Source organism: Mus caroli, chromosome 3 (assembly GCF_900094665.2).
Source record: "Mus caroli chromosome 3, CAROLI_EIJ_v1.1, whole genome shotgun sequence".
Classification (NCBI taxonomy): Eukaryota; Metazoa; Chordata; class Mammalia; order Rodentia; family Muridae; genus Mus; species Mus caroli.
This window is the reverse complement of record NC_034572.1, coordinates 127488843-127505486: the sequence shown is the minus strand read 5'-3', so window position 1 is coordinate 127505486 and position 16644 is coordinate 127488843. Positions and strand designations below refer to the sequence as shown.

The 16644-nt window shown below is 35.8% G+C and overlaps 1 long non-coding RNA gene across 1 annotated transcript in view; it reads left to right on the top strand.

Annotated features, from left to right (window-relative positions):
• LOC115030634 overlaps nucleotides 1-16069 on the top strand; it is a 21131-nt gene extending 5062 nt beyond the window's left edge. The window contains exons 2-3 of the long non-coding RNA XR_003836240.1: nucleotides 14238-14356; nucleotides 15892-16069. This is a non-coding gene — a long non-coding RNA (uncharacterized LOC115030634). The remainder of the gene's footprint in view (nucleotides 1-14237; nucleotides 14357-15891) is intronic.
• Nucleotides 16070-16644: the final 575 nt, after the last annotated feature.

Below are 16644 nucleotides of genomic sequence, written 5' to 3'. Positions count from 1 at the left end.
TGTGTGTGTGTGTGTGTGTGTGTGTGTGTGTGTGTGTGTGTGAAGTAGTTAGTAGGCTAGAGGAAGTATATGCCTGGATTCTGTGTGTGTCCTGGGAATCCAAACTCAAGTCTTTATGATTGTGCAACAATCACTCACCCACGAAGCCATCTCCCCAGCTCTATGTAGTTGATATGATCTCCTTTCTACATCTCTCTTGCTTGCTAAACTGGTCATGATAGCCAGTGACAGACAAAACTCAGAACAACACTCTGCATTTTTTATTGTTTTCAAAATAATGTTTTTCCTATAAAGGCTCAAACTTAGGACCCCATTTTAATGCATGGTTTCTACTTGTAAGTTTCCTTTGACTTACCAAGTAGTAATTCATGTTTGGATACAAAGGTACATTTGTACCTTACAGAATTTTGTGATTTATTCATATACTAAATATAAATGGATAGAACATGCTCTATTGATATTTCAATTTGAAAACATGGAACACAGTTTTAAAGCAATTATAAATTCTTTATGGTTTTAGCACCTGGACATATGCAAAGAGTGCTTATCCACCTACAGCAACAGATGTTAGCTGTGCTTATAAAAAGCCTTATGTTGTTAATATATCTTTCTGGAAGTTTAAAAAGTAATATTAGAAAATTGATATCTCTATCCAAAATAATCAAGTTATTGCCTAAGAAAAGTGAATATAAAAAGTACAGAGTTAGAGATAATTCTACTAATGTATAAAGTTGATATTAAAATCCTATTCCTACACTGTAGTAGAACCGGTTTATTCTTATCCCCAACTGACTCACAAATAAATGAGACTCAGACTATGGTTATTTTATTTGGCTTTGACAATTACTGGGGTAACCTCTAATCTACTTTTCTAACTGCCAGTTTGTCTACCTCCCCAGTTTTATACCCCAGATACTTGCTGTTTCTTCTGGCCACATGTTCATGGTCCGTCTCCCCTCATGGTGACTTCTTTGTCCCTTCCTGTTCTTCTTTCTTCTCTTTCTTGTCTCTCCTTTCTCCTTTCTCTTCTCTACTCCCAACCAGGTAACTCAAAACCACCTACTTCTAATCCCTTTTGCACAAGAAAACCATGTATACATGAGAATTAACTCATAAGCCTAGACCTTCTGTTATAGAATTTAGCATTACAATAGATAGCAACAGACTAAACCTCAATAATTCCCCTTGTTTTAATATAAATTAAAAGGTTATTTCTCTTATAATAATAAAAATACAATAGGAATAATTATGACATTATTATGAAAATTATTAAGTAAGAGTTCCATTCAAAAATCCAGTCTGTTTCTATTTGGTAACTTAGGAGAAAGTATTATCCATCCTATCCCAATGAGTTCAAAGTTTTGTATCCTAATCAATTTCTATGGACTTGTATTACCAACTTCAAATTACCTTCTTAGACCTAAAATACCTTTTAAAATCGCAAACAACTTAAGTTTCTAGTAAGACTATGTCTGTTTAGTCTTGAACCCCATCAGAAACCTGAAGAGGAAATAAATATTTTTTGAGTATGTAGGAAGGGTTGGAACAAAGATTCCAAAAATTAGTGACAGAGACACATGACTCCAATATTCTTCATAATGTTGCAGCATCTATCTTTAGCCTTCTGATCAAGAACATCTGGTAGACCTTAAGTAAAGCGGCAATTATGAAGGACTAGCTTACTCTGTATTGGCAGAATTCAGAAATCTACAATTCTGTGTCTGTTTGTTCTTTTTGGACAGAATTTTGTCCATAGATGACGGTAGGTCACTTCTTTCCCAGTGGTTAGCTTTCCACAATTGAAGCAACTCTATATGGAAGCTATTGATGCTCATACTTTCTTTAAAGTGTAATGGGGTATTGTCAGGAACATATTAGGACTAAAACTTGTATTTTTAAATGAGTTGCTTATGCCTAACCCCTATCTAAGAGTTGAAACCTACATCTGTTATGTTATGTTATAACAAATTTAATCTTAAATTTGTGTCAATATAAAAGGATTCATACCAATGAAAACTTTAAACCTATATCAATATACAAAATTCTGTACCAATGTAAGAAAATATTCTGCATCAAAATATAAAAATCTCTACCAATGTAAGATTATGGTTGTAAAATTTTTTTTGGTTTAAGAGTAGATTCAATAATTTTCTATTTTCTAATTTCTTATAGTATTTTTATATCCCCCAATTTTCTTTTGAACTCCCGTCCTTTTATCTAAGAGAGAAAGAAGGAAAAAGAAAAGGAAAGATAGAAACCCCCGAGTCTAAGTTCCATATTTAGTTTTTCTACTGTCTAAGGCCATAATTATTTGTAAAGTATCCCTTAAAATAATAACATATGTATAACTTATAAAATAAGCAAACCATCCTCCCCAATGCAGGGACTGGGACAATGGTCTTATGATTGCTTCCTGCTGAATTGGAGCCAAGAATTTATTTTGGGGGTACCCAAAATGAAATTAGAAAAATGGTTAGTCTTAATAAAGCTGGCTATAATCATTTGTTGTCCAGTCTGTATGTGCTGAGAAAATTCAGGGTTTAACTGAAGCCCTGAGTGGAACAGTTTGAGAGGCTGGATAAGCTGACATCATCTGGGATAGCTGTCCTTTCTAAAGCTGTTTTAGAAGCAAGTCTCTGGAAACAGCAACAATTTGATGCAAGATCAAGCAGGTAGCTGGAACAGCAGCAGGTCATATCATCTCAGCACCCGCAAGGGTGAATCTTGTCAGGGCTGCTCTCCTGTTTTTTTTTCATCCTGCAATAAATACATAAACTTTACAAGCAATAGATAGCTCTATAAAGACATTTGTATGGACTCTGCAGGGTGCACAGATTAATCAAAGATTATTTCCTGTTCTTTGTTTGAGGAGGTGAAAAGACAACTTTCTTTCTTTAGAAGTTAGTTTGATCATATAATCAACTGCAATATGTATTTCCATTCATGACATATGAAAGGATAGTATGTATTAATAAGTTATAAAATTTTTGTAGCCAACAAGATTTATTGGCCTTGAAGGCTGAAGTGCTGGCTTCAGTTTCAGAGTTGTTCAATAGAGGGGTTGGCATTGTACATTATTGGGTTGTTTGATCTTTTTTATTTTCTTCTTGTCTGTAGTTGAGATCTTCAGGAGGTCTTCCCCTGACAAATATTATTTTTAATAATTTCAATGGAAGATAGATCTTATATTTTCCTGTTAGAACAAATGTAAAATCTCCTCTCCAACATAACATACATCCTTTCTTCCATTTTGGAATTAGGACTTCTATAGGCAAACTAATTCAATAGTTCATTCTAAAATCCAGTATAATTTAGCAGTTGTGCTAATTGTCTAATTGGCTTTTAAAAAGCTTAAAGTCAACAAAGCACATTTAGAACTATCCTTGGGAGATATCATATCCCTCTTCTGTTTTATGAGTACGATTATTTCCTTCAAAGTCCTGTTAGGTCTTTTTAGAATGTCTTGACCTGTGGGACTGTAAGCTATATCTGGTATAGACTTCATACCATAATGTTAATAAAATTGTTGTGTTTTACAGACATATATGTCTAAGCATCATCAGTTTTAATCTGTAAAGGCATCTCCTAGATAGTTGTCATCTCTAATGAATATGCAATCTCAGAATCATCCCTCTCAGAACTCAAAGTAGGAGTCCATTGGAACTCTGAACATGTATTAATTGTATGATGTATCAACATGTGTACATATGTCAATTCTCCAAACTATATAAGATAAAACACACAGTCCACTATGTAGCATTGCTTTAAGTTAGCATCAATAAGCAAAATCTGGATTTTTAAATTCAATATATTGTATCTCTATGGACTGCCGTTCTAATTCTTAACAATGAACTATGGAGACACCACCTCAAGAGGTTGCAGATAAAACTACATTAGGGACTGGGTTAGAAACTATTTCTATTAAATTTTGGCAAAGAATGTGGCTGCTTTCTTCCTATGTCCTAAGAACTCGGTTGAGACTAAATGAAAATTAATGGATTCATTTCTTGTTTTCCTTGTAATTTCTGTTTATTCTTCCTCTTTATCTATGCATTCTTGTGCTAGCTCCATTATAATGCTAAGGGACTATTTCTTCATAATATAGCCCATTACATACATGGTTATGTGAAACATCATGGTTTTCTTTCTGTTTATCGAATTGGCCACTTTCAAATTACTTATATTTAAGTTTGTTGACAATTTCTTTTATGCTGAAAAATCTCAGTGTATTTTCTAGTTCTATTTTTTTTTTCTTTTTTAAGAGTTCAGCAATTGATTTTTTTTAACAAACATCTTGTAGCTAGAGAGGATGCATGGGCATTTTTTAAGTCTAGGTTTATTGATTGATTGTTTATTTGGCTGCTATATTTTATTAGCTTTATATTTTGTTACTATTGTTTTCTTAATTTAATTTTGTTTCTGTCTTTTTGTATCTTATCTCATTTCTTGCTTCTTTAAGGTTATTATTTGAATTTTTTAGGCAATCAATCAATCTCCATTTCTTTAACATTAGTTCCCTTTTGATGATGAGTGCTTTTGTTCAACTTTTCACATTAATGTACCCTGTCTGAGGTATATACATTAAGGTAGCCAATACCTCCTTCATTGTTTACAAAATAGTTTCAAGATGTAAAAAATTTTCCTATGGACACCTAAGGCTTTGTCTTTTGAATTTTACATCAATAGGGGCTAAAGCAGGGTTATTTGGTTGCTGCAGAGACTGCAGTGGCTTTCTTTATCCAAGTGAGCCTCTAGTCCTTAACCTCTCCCAAGGTTTCCTAACCTTTCTAAATCACAAAGACTGGTGTATTCTGGCAGATGGAGTAGCTGCTTGCAAACAATAGAAATGGAATTTGGCAACTTTGGCTAACTCAAACAGAAAGGCAAATCATAGGGAGGGTATGATATAACTCACACAAAAAAAATCACTGCTAAAAAGTCGGAAGTAAACTTGTAACATAGTCTAGGGGAAAAAAACTTATTAGTATTCAAGATCCATCTGAAATCATCTCACAAAGCTAGTCTAATGAGCACCCTGTTGCCACACGGCCACTATCTAACCTCCTAGCACACGCTGCTGTCTCCATCTCTGCACTGAATCTTTGGCATTCTTGGTGGTTCATTATGCTGCCGTCCCTGGAAACACGTGCTTGCTACCTGCTGGCCACTGCTTCCTGATTTGATGCTATGATATTGTCTGTGGCCAACTTTTTCTGGGTTACCAGCACCAGATCTCAGGTTCAGGGTTCCTAAATGAGACTGAGTTATTGACTGAGGGAATGAATATTTCTGTCTCTGCCATTACCTCCCCCTTCCATAAGATTCACAAGTCAGTGAATTTTCTAAGCACAAGAAAATTTCAGATGTGTGACAGCCTAAGAAAAATATATAATATAGGTAAAGGAAAGGGCAGAGTTTATCTGACTTGCTACAACAGAAAACAAACTACTAGGAAACAAGATGCAAGGAGATTCCGGATCAGAGAATAACAAGAAAGTTTCCTCAAAATAAAATTAGTATGGAATGAAATTGTTGCTTTAGAAATTGGAAATTCTCTGTTCCTACTAGAATGTGAATGCTGTGTAGACATTACAAAAGAATGCTATAGACTGATCTTCAGTCTAACCAATTCTTTTATAATTGTATTCAGTTGAGATATAATTGTATTCAGAATCGCGATTCTGCCTCACATTGTTTTCTACGTTTCCGCTGAGTTTCATGCCGTGCTCAGGTTGCAAATCTTTCCATGATTTCAGGACACCCAGAGTGTATCACATTCCCAAACATACTTCGTCAGCTTAGTAAAGCCCCATATGAACACAGAGATGAACAAATAGCATGATTGGATGTCTGCCATAAAATAGAAATGATTGCAAAGCTGATGCAAAGAATATAATTTTTAAAAATGCAACCACATATACTTTTGTTCTATATATGCTTGCATATAAAAGAGACCTAAATATATAACACAGCATGAGATTTAAATGGCAGGTGATATATATGCATGTATTTATGTGTGTGTGCTCATATATATGTGCATATGTATATCCCATTAAAAAGTAAAAGTAATAGTGTGACAAATCTTTAAAGTGGGCAGTATTGATTACAAATAATAATATTTATTTTAAAATACAGCATACTCCAGACTTTTCGATAAGACTGCCACTTGCTAGCATTTATAATTACTTATGCTTCTGAATTTATTAACACTAATGATACTATATTATAGTATCATGTTGCTATTTGGTATTGTGTCAGTTTTTTAATTATAAAATCTAATTTTATTTGGTTTGGGTTTTTTTTTTTTTGAGTCAGTCTCATGTAGACTAAGCTAGCCTCTAGCTCATTATGCAGCCAAGAATAATTTTGAACTTTCAAAATTTTTACTTTACTTATTTTACATTTTTATTATTTTGTTTTAACTTTTATTTTATGTGTATGGGTGTTTTGCCTATATGTTTGTATATCCCATGCATGATTTTCACCAAGGTCAGGATAAAAAGCTTTGAGTATTCTGGAAATGGAGTTGTAAATAGTTGTGAGTCATCATATGTGTACTAGGAATTGAACCTGGACCATCAACAAAAGCTGGGAGTCCAATTAACTGCTGACCCAACTCAACAGCCCCAGCTTTGAACTCTTGATCCTCATGCTTGCCTCCCAAGTGAGGAGATTACAGAAGTATTTAATCATGCTAGGAAGACTAACCTAGCTATTCTCATGCTGCAGCTTGAAGCTGTTCTGAGTGCTGTCTAACTTTGTGAAGCTGTACAGAGGAAGCACGAGGAACATAAGAAAGACCTATCCTTGTTTCTAGTAATTTCGCACTAGGCTGACTTTGCCTTGGCCTTTCTGCTAATGCTCATAACCACCAACAGTGGCTCTGTGTCTTAAAGTGTAATTTTAGTATGTGCTCAAGGCATTTATGTTGTCCACCTGCTTGCATGCAATAGTTAGTAAGTATTCAGTTTTATAGCTATCATTTCTCTTTCACACAGTTTTTTCTCCGCAGAGAACAATGCAGCAGGTTTCCCTTTAGCGCTAGAAGAGCATCTGGGCTCCAGATCCTTGTGGCTGGATATCCCTTATGTTCAGAATCATCATCAGATCATACAGATGTCACATCGCAGGAGGCTCTTAGCGTAGGGAAGGTGGACCTTGGGACTCCATGTCAGCATCATAAAGTCATGTCAACAGCACAGCATTCTGCAAAGGCAAGTAACAATTGTTTTTGTTTTCAAGTGAAGCACATCAAATGTCATAGACCAATGGTAAAGCAGACCACCCTTACAGGGCATCCTTTCCCCTACCTATGTGAAAACGGCTCTGTTGAACCCACGGCAAGTGGTTTCTCACCACATAAATTCCTTCAGGAAGAGAGCTCCATTCGATCTTACACTGCCTAAAGAGCTTCCTGCTGGTGGTGGTGCTAAAGTTTTCATGCCTAGAAATATGTATTTATTCACTCACCGAGGAGCTTCAGCAAGTGAAACCACATGCCAGCAATTCTGAGCACTGCTTTCTATTTCAAGGTAACTGGAAGCTAAATGAATAATCAGGAAGGTGTGTTCTAAATTTGGAATAATAGAAAATACAATTACATATTATTAGGAAAATTTCCCCTCAAGTCATGGAAAAAGACCCATGAATTATCCCTGTCCAATTACAGAGAGCATTTCTTATTACTGTAATATACAAACTCTGCCTCTATCTTTCCACAAATGCTAGATGACATCAATCTAGTTACAAAGCTGTTCTCATATGTGATACAGAAGGTTGCCCAGGTGATGAAGGGTGTGATGGTGAACAGGTGCATCAGTACATTGAACACATGACAAAGGCTCCCTGGTGTCTAGGACCAACAGTGTTGCGCTAAACTTACATATATGCACACATACATATGCTCAGTCATGCAAATCATGTGTATGTACATACACACATACACACATAAACACACACATGCACACACACCATGTATATGCACACATACACAAATGCATACACACACAAGCATACATATACACATACAAATGAACATACAAATGTATACATATATACACTATGTATATGTACAATATGTACATATACATATATGTATGTACGTACATGTGTATGTATATATATATATATATATATATATATATATACACACACACACACACACACACACACACACACATATATATGAAGGAAAATAATGGTCAGAGAGTTAGAGATCACTAAGGTCAAAGTTAGAGTGAATGATTTTACAAGAACTTCAGTACCCATCCATGGTCAATCTCCTTGGCAATATTTCTTAAAACAGATTATAGTTACCAGACAATGGGGAGAAAATGTTCCCAAATATCTCTCTCGACAGTGAAGTTAATAATATTATTACTTTAGCACCCCTGTGAACTAGTCACCTATAAAATAGAAAAAATATTATATGGAGCTTCTAAAAAATTGTTTTAGTTTTTTTCATACAACATTCAGCCTTTGTGCATACCTACATACAAGAAGAGGGCACAAGACATCATTATAGCTAGTTGTGAGCCACCATGTTGTTTATGGGAATTGAACTCAGGACCTCTGGAAGAGCAGCCAGTGCTTTTAACCTCTAAGCCATCTTTCCAGCCCTGAGCTTTTCTTTAACATGTAAAAATATTATTCTGTGACAAGATGGGAAACTTATTCAGTCTATAGTCTTTGTAGGAAAAAAAACCTGAATTATTTAAAAACATAAAATCTTAACTCTTGGTAATAATTAAGATGATGGGTCCTGATCTCACAGAGCATGTGCCAGCATTTAATTTCAGGAGCAAAGTGAATGGAATTGTTTTATATTTAGTAAAGTCAAAGGGCAGAATAGAGAATGCAGTAGGGTGGAGTTGCATCATTAGCATCTAATGAGATTACTCTAGAACATGTTTCTAAGAAAAAAAGAAGAGCTACTGAAATTGTTGCTTAATATATTATAATAGCTTATTTACTTATTAATGAATGAGTAGAAGATTGAGATCAGCTTTACCAAAGGAAGTCACAACTCTCTGAGATGGGGCTTATACTAATACCTTGGGACTAACACAACAACAAAAAGGAAGGCAAGACTTTCATGAGCAAGAACTCTAAGACACTTCATATATTCAAAAAGTTTCTTTCTTTTTCTCTTAAAGGACCTATGGCCACTGAATCATTTCCACACAGGAAGACAGTTGAACATGGTCCATAAATTTCAGAAAGTCTCAGGGGTGTGAGGAGAAAGTGAACGCAGTTATACCATGTGTCCTTGTCAAGATTATCCCTCTATGATGTGGAAATTTATCCTCCCAAAGGGCAGCTTCATGGCTGTAAGGTTGTATGACTTTGAATGGAATGAAAACTGAACTGAAGTCATGGTTTCATGAGTGAGTTAGCTGGATTGGATAAAATGAACCTGAGAGGAAGATCAAGAAAAGACTTTCAAGGAATGAAGTAAATGACTGGTCAAGTTAAGAGCACTAAGTGTTAGGGTGGCTCTTCATGATAAACACCCAATGAGGAAGTGGAAACAATGAACTGACTCTAATAATTGTGATCATTGTAAGGAAATGAGGCCAATGCTATGTGATATGAATGGAAGCATATGTATCTGACACTAGGAACAATTGATTGCACCATAGTGTAAATCTGTCTGTGTGCCATTACAGCCTGAGAATGTAAGCAAAAGTCAGACTCCTTAGGTGTGAAGGGCTGAGTCATCTCACCAGTCCAGCAGATAAACCAGTAGGATGAAGATGATGTCTGTTATAGACCTTGAAGTGAGAGATGTAGCTTTTCTTCTAACTTTTTGTATGTGTTTTCCCAGAAACCATTACTAGCCAGAGGACCCAGATAAGTTGCACCTCACTTGCATAACCTTAACTAAGAAACAATCAGGGTGATTCAGAGGATGGGAGATGATAAAGTCTGGTGGCCCATCCTCTCCTGGCCTCCACTTCCATTCCACAGCAACAACTCACAGAAGTTCCTTTAGTCAAACAGACGCTGCTATATCCCATATACATGTGGGCCCCTGGTGAGAAAAGAGCTAAGTCCACAGTGAATGGCTGATACTACTATTTCTTAGATTAATCTTGAAAGCCTGTAAACACAAGCTGAGGCTGCCCATGAGGAGTCACTAGCTTAGACTGTTGTTCTAAATACCTGCATGAACCTTAGTTTGCTGAAATTCCCTTTGTATCAGTCTGCATGAAAGTCACCCCATATGCCAATTCTGGGTGTATTTCCCTAATCTCCCCTTTTCACCATCTCAACATATCCTTTAAAAATCCACGTGGTTCTTGCTATAGGTGAAATCGTTCTTTGCTTGCGTTTATATGGCTACGTCTAGACTCTGAAAACCTTATATTATTTAATTTAAAAACAAGACCTTCAACATGTCAGTTTGCCCTAAATTGAGTCATATGAGAGAGTCCTGTTGCATATGGCTGGCATGGTTTTTAGAGAAAAATAACAACAACACCAGAGGAACACGGGCACGATGGAAAGGCCCTATGAGGAGATACATAGCACCAGTGAAGAAAAGCCCCTTGAGGAAGGCAGCCATAGGCAAGGCAAGGAGAAAATCTTCAGAGAAACCAAAGGTGTTGCAGTTTCTAGAACTTTAAGAAAATAAATTTGGTTGTTTAAACGTCTAAGTATACAGTACTTTACTATAACAACCATGAAAAACTAATAAAATATTTTAATGGTTACCATAATAAGACTGATTATTATGAGTACAGATCTGTTTAACAAATATTTTTATTGGATATATCACCGTGCCAAAGATTGAAGATAAGGAGATGAATAAGAAATACTATTTCCTCTGCTCTGCATAGTAGGCTTGTAGAACAAGCACATTGATGGCCCCAGAGAAGAACCGTGTTTGGAAAATATTTGAATCTCTTGGTTCATGAAACAGCATTTTGTTAGAAGAGAGTGGGAGCAGAATCCAAGATAGAGCAATTGAATCTGACTTCAAATAATAAAAAACAATAAATAAAAATAAGAAGAGAGTATAAATGATAAGTCTGTAAACTATTAACATGAGTAAGTAGGAAAGGCTGTCTTTCTTTTCATCAATCAATTTCTTCAGCTCACTCTTAGTGTGTTGTGAAGACGCAGAATCAATAGGACATGTAGAAACACAGATAGAAGAATAAGAAAGGAATTACTGTAAGAACCGGACTAATGTGGTTATGGGGTTGGAGGAGGGCCATTGTTAGGTTCAATGTGCAGGAGTCTATCCATGAAAATATCACAACATAGCAGTGGTGTGGAGGGAAAGAGATGCATGGAGTTACCACAACAACTAGAGTAGCAGCTTACACTTTATTGGCCAGTCATCAAGATGTGTTAGGTGGCATTTGTGCGGTGTCATGTAAACTCTTACTAATACTGTTCACATGAAATGGTTGGTGAATGATACACCTGAGATACATTCCAGAAGACAGAAAGCAAAGCTTTCTCCCTTTGTCAATGTCTTTTGCATTAAAATAACTTTAGCTTTGTCCAAAAAGGCCTTTGTCAATGGCTCTTGCAAAGTGTGTTCTAAGTGCCTGAGACTTTGGGTAGTGTATTTATTATTCATGATGGACTCTTTTGACACACTTGAAAATTGATACAAGCAAAATAACTAATTGCCAAGCCCTTAGACCACACCTTATGGATTATGCTATGAGGTGACTTGAGGCATGATTCCAGGATCACATATCTGTCCAGACTCTAAGAAATTTCTATGCACTCAGTAATGAGGCAGCCTTGTGTCTGTTGTGAAGTGCTAACAAAATTATGGGCTTAAGATCTATGAGAGCTCCTGAAGTCAGTAATATTCCCAGAATACTTTCATGGGTGTAGGTAGGGAGTCAGAGCCTCCCAAGAGCAACAAAATGTGGAGTTTGGTTCCTTCCAGCCTTGCCCCTAGGTTTTTCAGCCTTTGAGTAATTCTGTTTGTATTTTGTATTAGCCCTTAATGGAATGGGACAGATCACAGTGACCTCGATACATCCTGGGGAAAGTTTTCAATCTGAGGGTAGTTGAGAAAGGGGAATTCTAAATTTTCAGTTATTGTCAACAGTGAGGGTAGTCTTGCACGAAGCTTTCTTCTAACTTTGTCCTTGGTCTTAGGTTCTTGATTTTAGTGTATTGTGCAGATCACAGTGACTTCGATGCATCCTGGGGAAAGTTTTCAATCTGAGGGTAGTTGAGAAAGGGGAATTCTAAATTTTCAATTATTGTCAACAGTGAGGGTGGTCTTGCACGAATCTTTCCTCTAACTTTGTCCTTGGTCTTAGGTTCTTGATTTTAGTGTCAGAAGCCTGGATGGAGCAGGTAGGCTGGAGGAATATACCTTCATCTTTGCAGGTTGGCAAACTGTGGGCCCTACCTTGTTTTGAACAGCAAAGTATGGCATGCCAAAATAAGCCTGAATTACATTTCAGTATGTCAATCATCCTGTGTGTTCTGCTAAGAAAGCTGTGTGGGGACATATATAGTAGGTGAGTACCACAGGAGTGATTGTTTTATAAATTACTTGAACTAGTAATTACTTGGAAATATTCTGGCAAATTCTACAACCTGGAGAAATCCTTATGTTTTTTTTTCTATAAATACAGTATTGAAAAGAACCAAAACTATTTCTGGTTAAATGATGTTTTCCTCCTTAGTCTCCTATTCTCACTTTCTTAATGTATGGATGAACATATAATAAGGAACAATTCAAGGAATTTTTAAATCTCATTAGAAAATACGTGAAAGTGGCTTACAGATTGTAAAATATTAACATGAGTAAGTAGGAAAGGCTGTCTTTCTTTTCTTCAAACAATTTCTTCAGCTCACTCTTAGTGCATTGTGGAGATGTAGAATCGATAGGACATGTAGAAACACAGATAGAAGAATAAGAAACAAATTACTATAAGATGCTGACTTACATGGTTATGGGGTTGGAGAAGTGCCAGAATGCCCAGTGTAAGCCAGTGAGTAGAACAGATCCAAGGCCAAGCCTACACAGCCTGAGAATCAAGGAAGTCAGTGGCATGACACTACACTGAGTGACAACATTCAAGAACCAGGAACCTCAAGGTGTGAGGACTGGGGAGACAGATGTCTCAGCTCAAGCAGAATAGATTCACCAATTCTCTGCCTTTTGTTCTACACAGGAGCTGAATGGATCAGAAGATGTCTCCCTTCCTGGTGACAGCAGTTTCACTTAATCTAGTTTTTTAAATGCTAATCTTTTTGGGAAATATTTTCATAGGCATGCCAAAAAATAATGTTTTACCAAATCTCAGTGTATCATAGTTCAATCAAATTAACATAATTAACCACTACAAGCTAATTGATCCAAAAGTGTTACTTATATTGTTTTCTTGTCTGTTGGGTTGAGATCATTTCCATCACAGAGTTAATACAAATGTGAACACTTTCATTATAATCTTTTGTGTATCAAAATTATGAGTTGTGTATTTTAAAAAATAACTTTATCCAAAACCTGATGTTTCAAATAGAGAAGAGTATTAATAATGAAAATTGATCAATAGGTTTATAATTCTGTATTTGACAACTCAAACTTTGTTCAAAACACATGTTCTAGAGTGATAGATATATATCCATACATATATCTATCTATCTATTATCTATCTATCTATCTATCTATCTATCTATTATCTATCTATCTATCTATCTATCATCTATCCAAATATCTATCTGTCTGTAATCAACTTCTATCATCCAAGGGAATAGAATTTTGTATGTCTTTGGATATGTATATTATATTATACGTATATGTGCATATGATATATGTATATATGTTTATGTGCATCTGTATGAACGTGTGCTTATATTTGTGTAGCCTTAAGGAGCAAAAGAAACTTTTTCAAGCAAGTATTTCCTAATGACCTTTTCGTAAAAATATTAACAAACCATATTAGTCATACAATAATTATATAATTCCACACTTCATTGGCTGGCTTTTAAATAACTGGAAGGAATGAAACTGTTATAATCTCAGCTTATTGTTTTCTTATTTTACTCATAGAGACAAAAAAACAGTTGTACTTTCATGGAAACACAGGCTGCAGTGGGTAGCCTGTAGTTGATGATTATTGATTCTAAATACAAAATAAATGTATTCCTTTTACACTTAGAAATTCCTCTATTCCTTGTAGCCATATGCTCTTTTGAGATACATTTTTCCTATTGTGTTCATTTTTTTTTCTTTCTCTCAATTCAAACAGCCGAGACCCTGATCATTGCTCTGGGAATGCACATGGAGAGGAAAGCAGATTCCTGAAAAGCATTTCCTGGCTTTTATTTCCCAAACCTAGGTCTGCAAGGGCAGGGGAGGAGGTGGCAGGTAGGTCATGGGCAGAGGCAAATGTCCTTTAGAACTTCAAAGAGAAAGAATTCTTTCAAACTAAAAAGAGATTCCATGAAAGGAGGGGGGGTGACAAGAGGGGTGCCTGCCCTAGAATGTCTAGGGCCTGGGGATCCTTCATGGCTGCATCCTCATAGGCAGTAAGGCCAGGAGGGGAACTCCTGCAGGTGGCCAGGGTCTTTGTTACACTCTATGGAGATTCCTCTTCCCCAGTTATCATTCAGAAACAGCAGGAATGAGAGCTGAATAGAAAAAGTCAAAGGGGGAAAAGTGGAAACCTGTATGGTAACATGTAAAAACTGACATTGGATGGTGAGGCTTCCTCTCCACATCCCCCAAACCTTATAGTACAATACCCAGGTGTGATATTGCAGGGTTAGCATAGCCATACATTCATATGGCTATGCCATAGTGAAGATTCACAATTACCATCAAATTGGATTGAATATTCCAACAGACCAGCAGGAGTAAGATTTTTAAAATTTTAAAATATTTTAAAAATTTCTTTAAAATGCAGTATTTTATTACAGTATATCTGCATCATGCTACTATAAAAATTAAAAAGCCCAACATCAAAAGTGGCTGAAGTAAATGACATAATAACATAATTTGATGTGTTGCTATTATCACTCATATTGTGAAGCCATGAATATCAAAACTAACACATTTAAAACCCTAGGAATTTGCCAGACTTTCTTAGAAGGAAAGTCATTGATTAACTCCGACTTTTCCTAATTTTTTTCTATCATCAATTCTCCACTTATACATATAGAATAATGAATATCAAGTAAGGAAAGCAATAAGAAAAGGTGAAACACCCAAAGACCTAGAGAGCACCCATCTAAATATGACTTGATTTAGGAACTATTAATTGGTAGCTTAAAAGCTGAATCAAGGATAATGTTTTTTTGTGCTTACATGTGCAGTTTTTCATGGACATATATCTTATAGGCAGACTTTATCATTAAGTTACTTGAAAATTATCTTCCCACGTGTTTTAATGATTTTTAAAATAATAGACAAATTTCTTTTTCAGAAAACAGGGAAGTGCTCATAGACAGTCTGTTAATCCTATGACCTAGAATTTTTTTTTCATTTTTAGCTAAAACTTTCAAAAGGAAAAAGCAAGATTAAAATAGAAGATGACTTTTCAAACTAGTATGAGTACTAATCTTAGACGACCTATCTCTCTTCTTGTTCCATCACTCAACTATTTGCATCTATTTTCATTTTCCTGAATCTTAGATAACTTCTAGGTCTTTATTTTGATCTGGAAATAGAAAACCCAAAAGAATAAGAATGCCTTCGGTCAAATTAAAGTCTATGAGGTGGGCACAAGTATGTAAACAATTAATTGTATAGACTTAGAGCCATCTGGTAAATGATGTATTAGAAATGTGTTGGGAATTCTGGGGAACTGCAGAGGACAGTATGTCTGTCCATAAGGCAGCAAAGCAAATGAGCATTAGATATGTTTTCTTAAATATCTTGCTGTCTGGCTTTGTCCCTGATAGACACATTACTGGTAATCAGTTGTTCTTGGAGGAGAAACATGTCCCAGTTATGAACATCTACAGAAGCAAAGAGACAAAGTGATAAACCCAAAATATTACTATTTGGGAATATAAAAGAAATGGCATTTTCATGGGACAGAGAAAGCAAATAGGCAAGGCAGTGGAATGGAGTGAAAGCAAGAAGGTAGGTCCAAAATTAAACTTTTTAAAAAACTGTTTTCCCTGCATCTCTCTGCATTTAGTGTAAATAGGTAAAGAAAGAATGATATCTTTTATATTGGTTATTTTATTCATTTACATTTCAAATGTTGTCACCCTTCTCGGTTTCCCCTCCACAAACACCCTATCCCATTCTGCCTCCCTTTCCCTCTATGAGTGTGCTCCTGCACCCAGCTACCCCCATTCCTGCCTCACCACTCTAAGTGTCCCCTTATGCTGAGATTTCAAGCCTCTACAGGACCTAGGGCCTCTGCCCGAATTGATGGCCAGATAAAGCAATACATTAAACAGTACTTGTTAAATTGACATTTTAAGAAGTTTTCCTTTATCTTTAATTTTAATGCAGAAACACATCATATACTTGAATATTGGCCATTGTTGTGGATAACTAATACATAAAACAGTATAATTTCAGGAAAGTTTAAAGACATTTTGTATTGCTCATTAGCTATGTCCACAACCCAACTTGCCATTGCTTCACACACAGTTTCCAAAAGATGGTCTTAAACCTGTGAGACCTCCTTTACTTTTCCT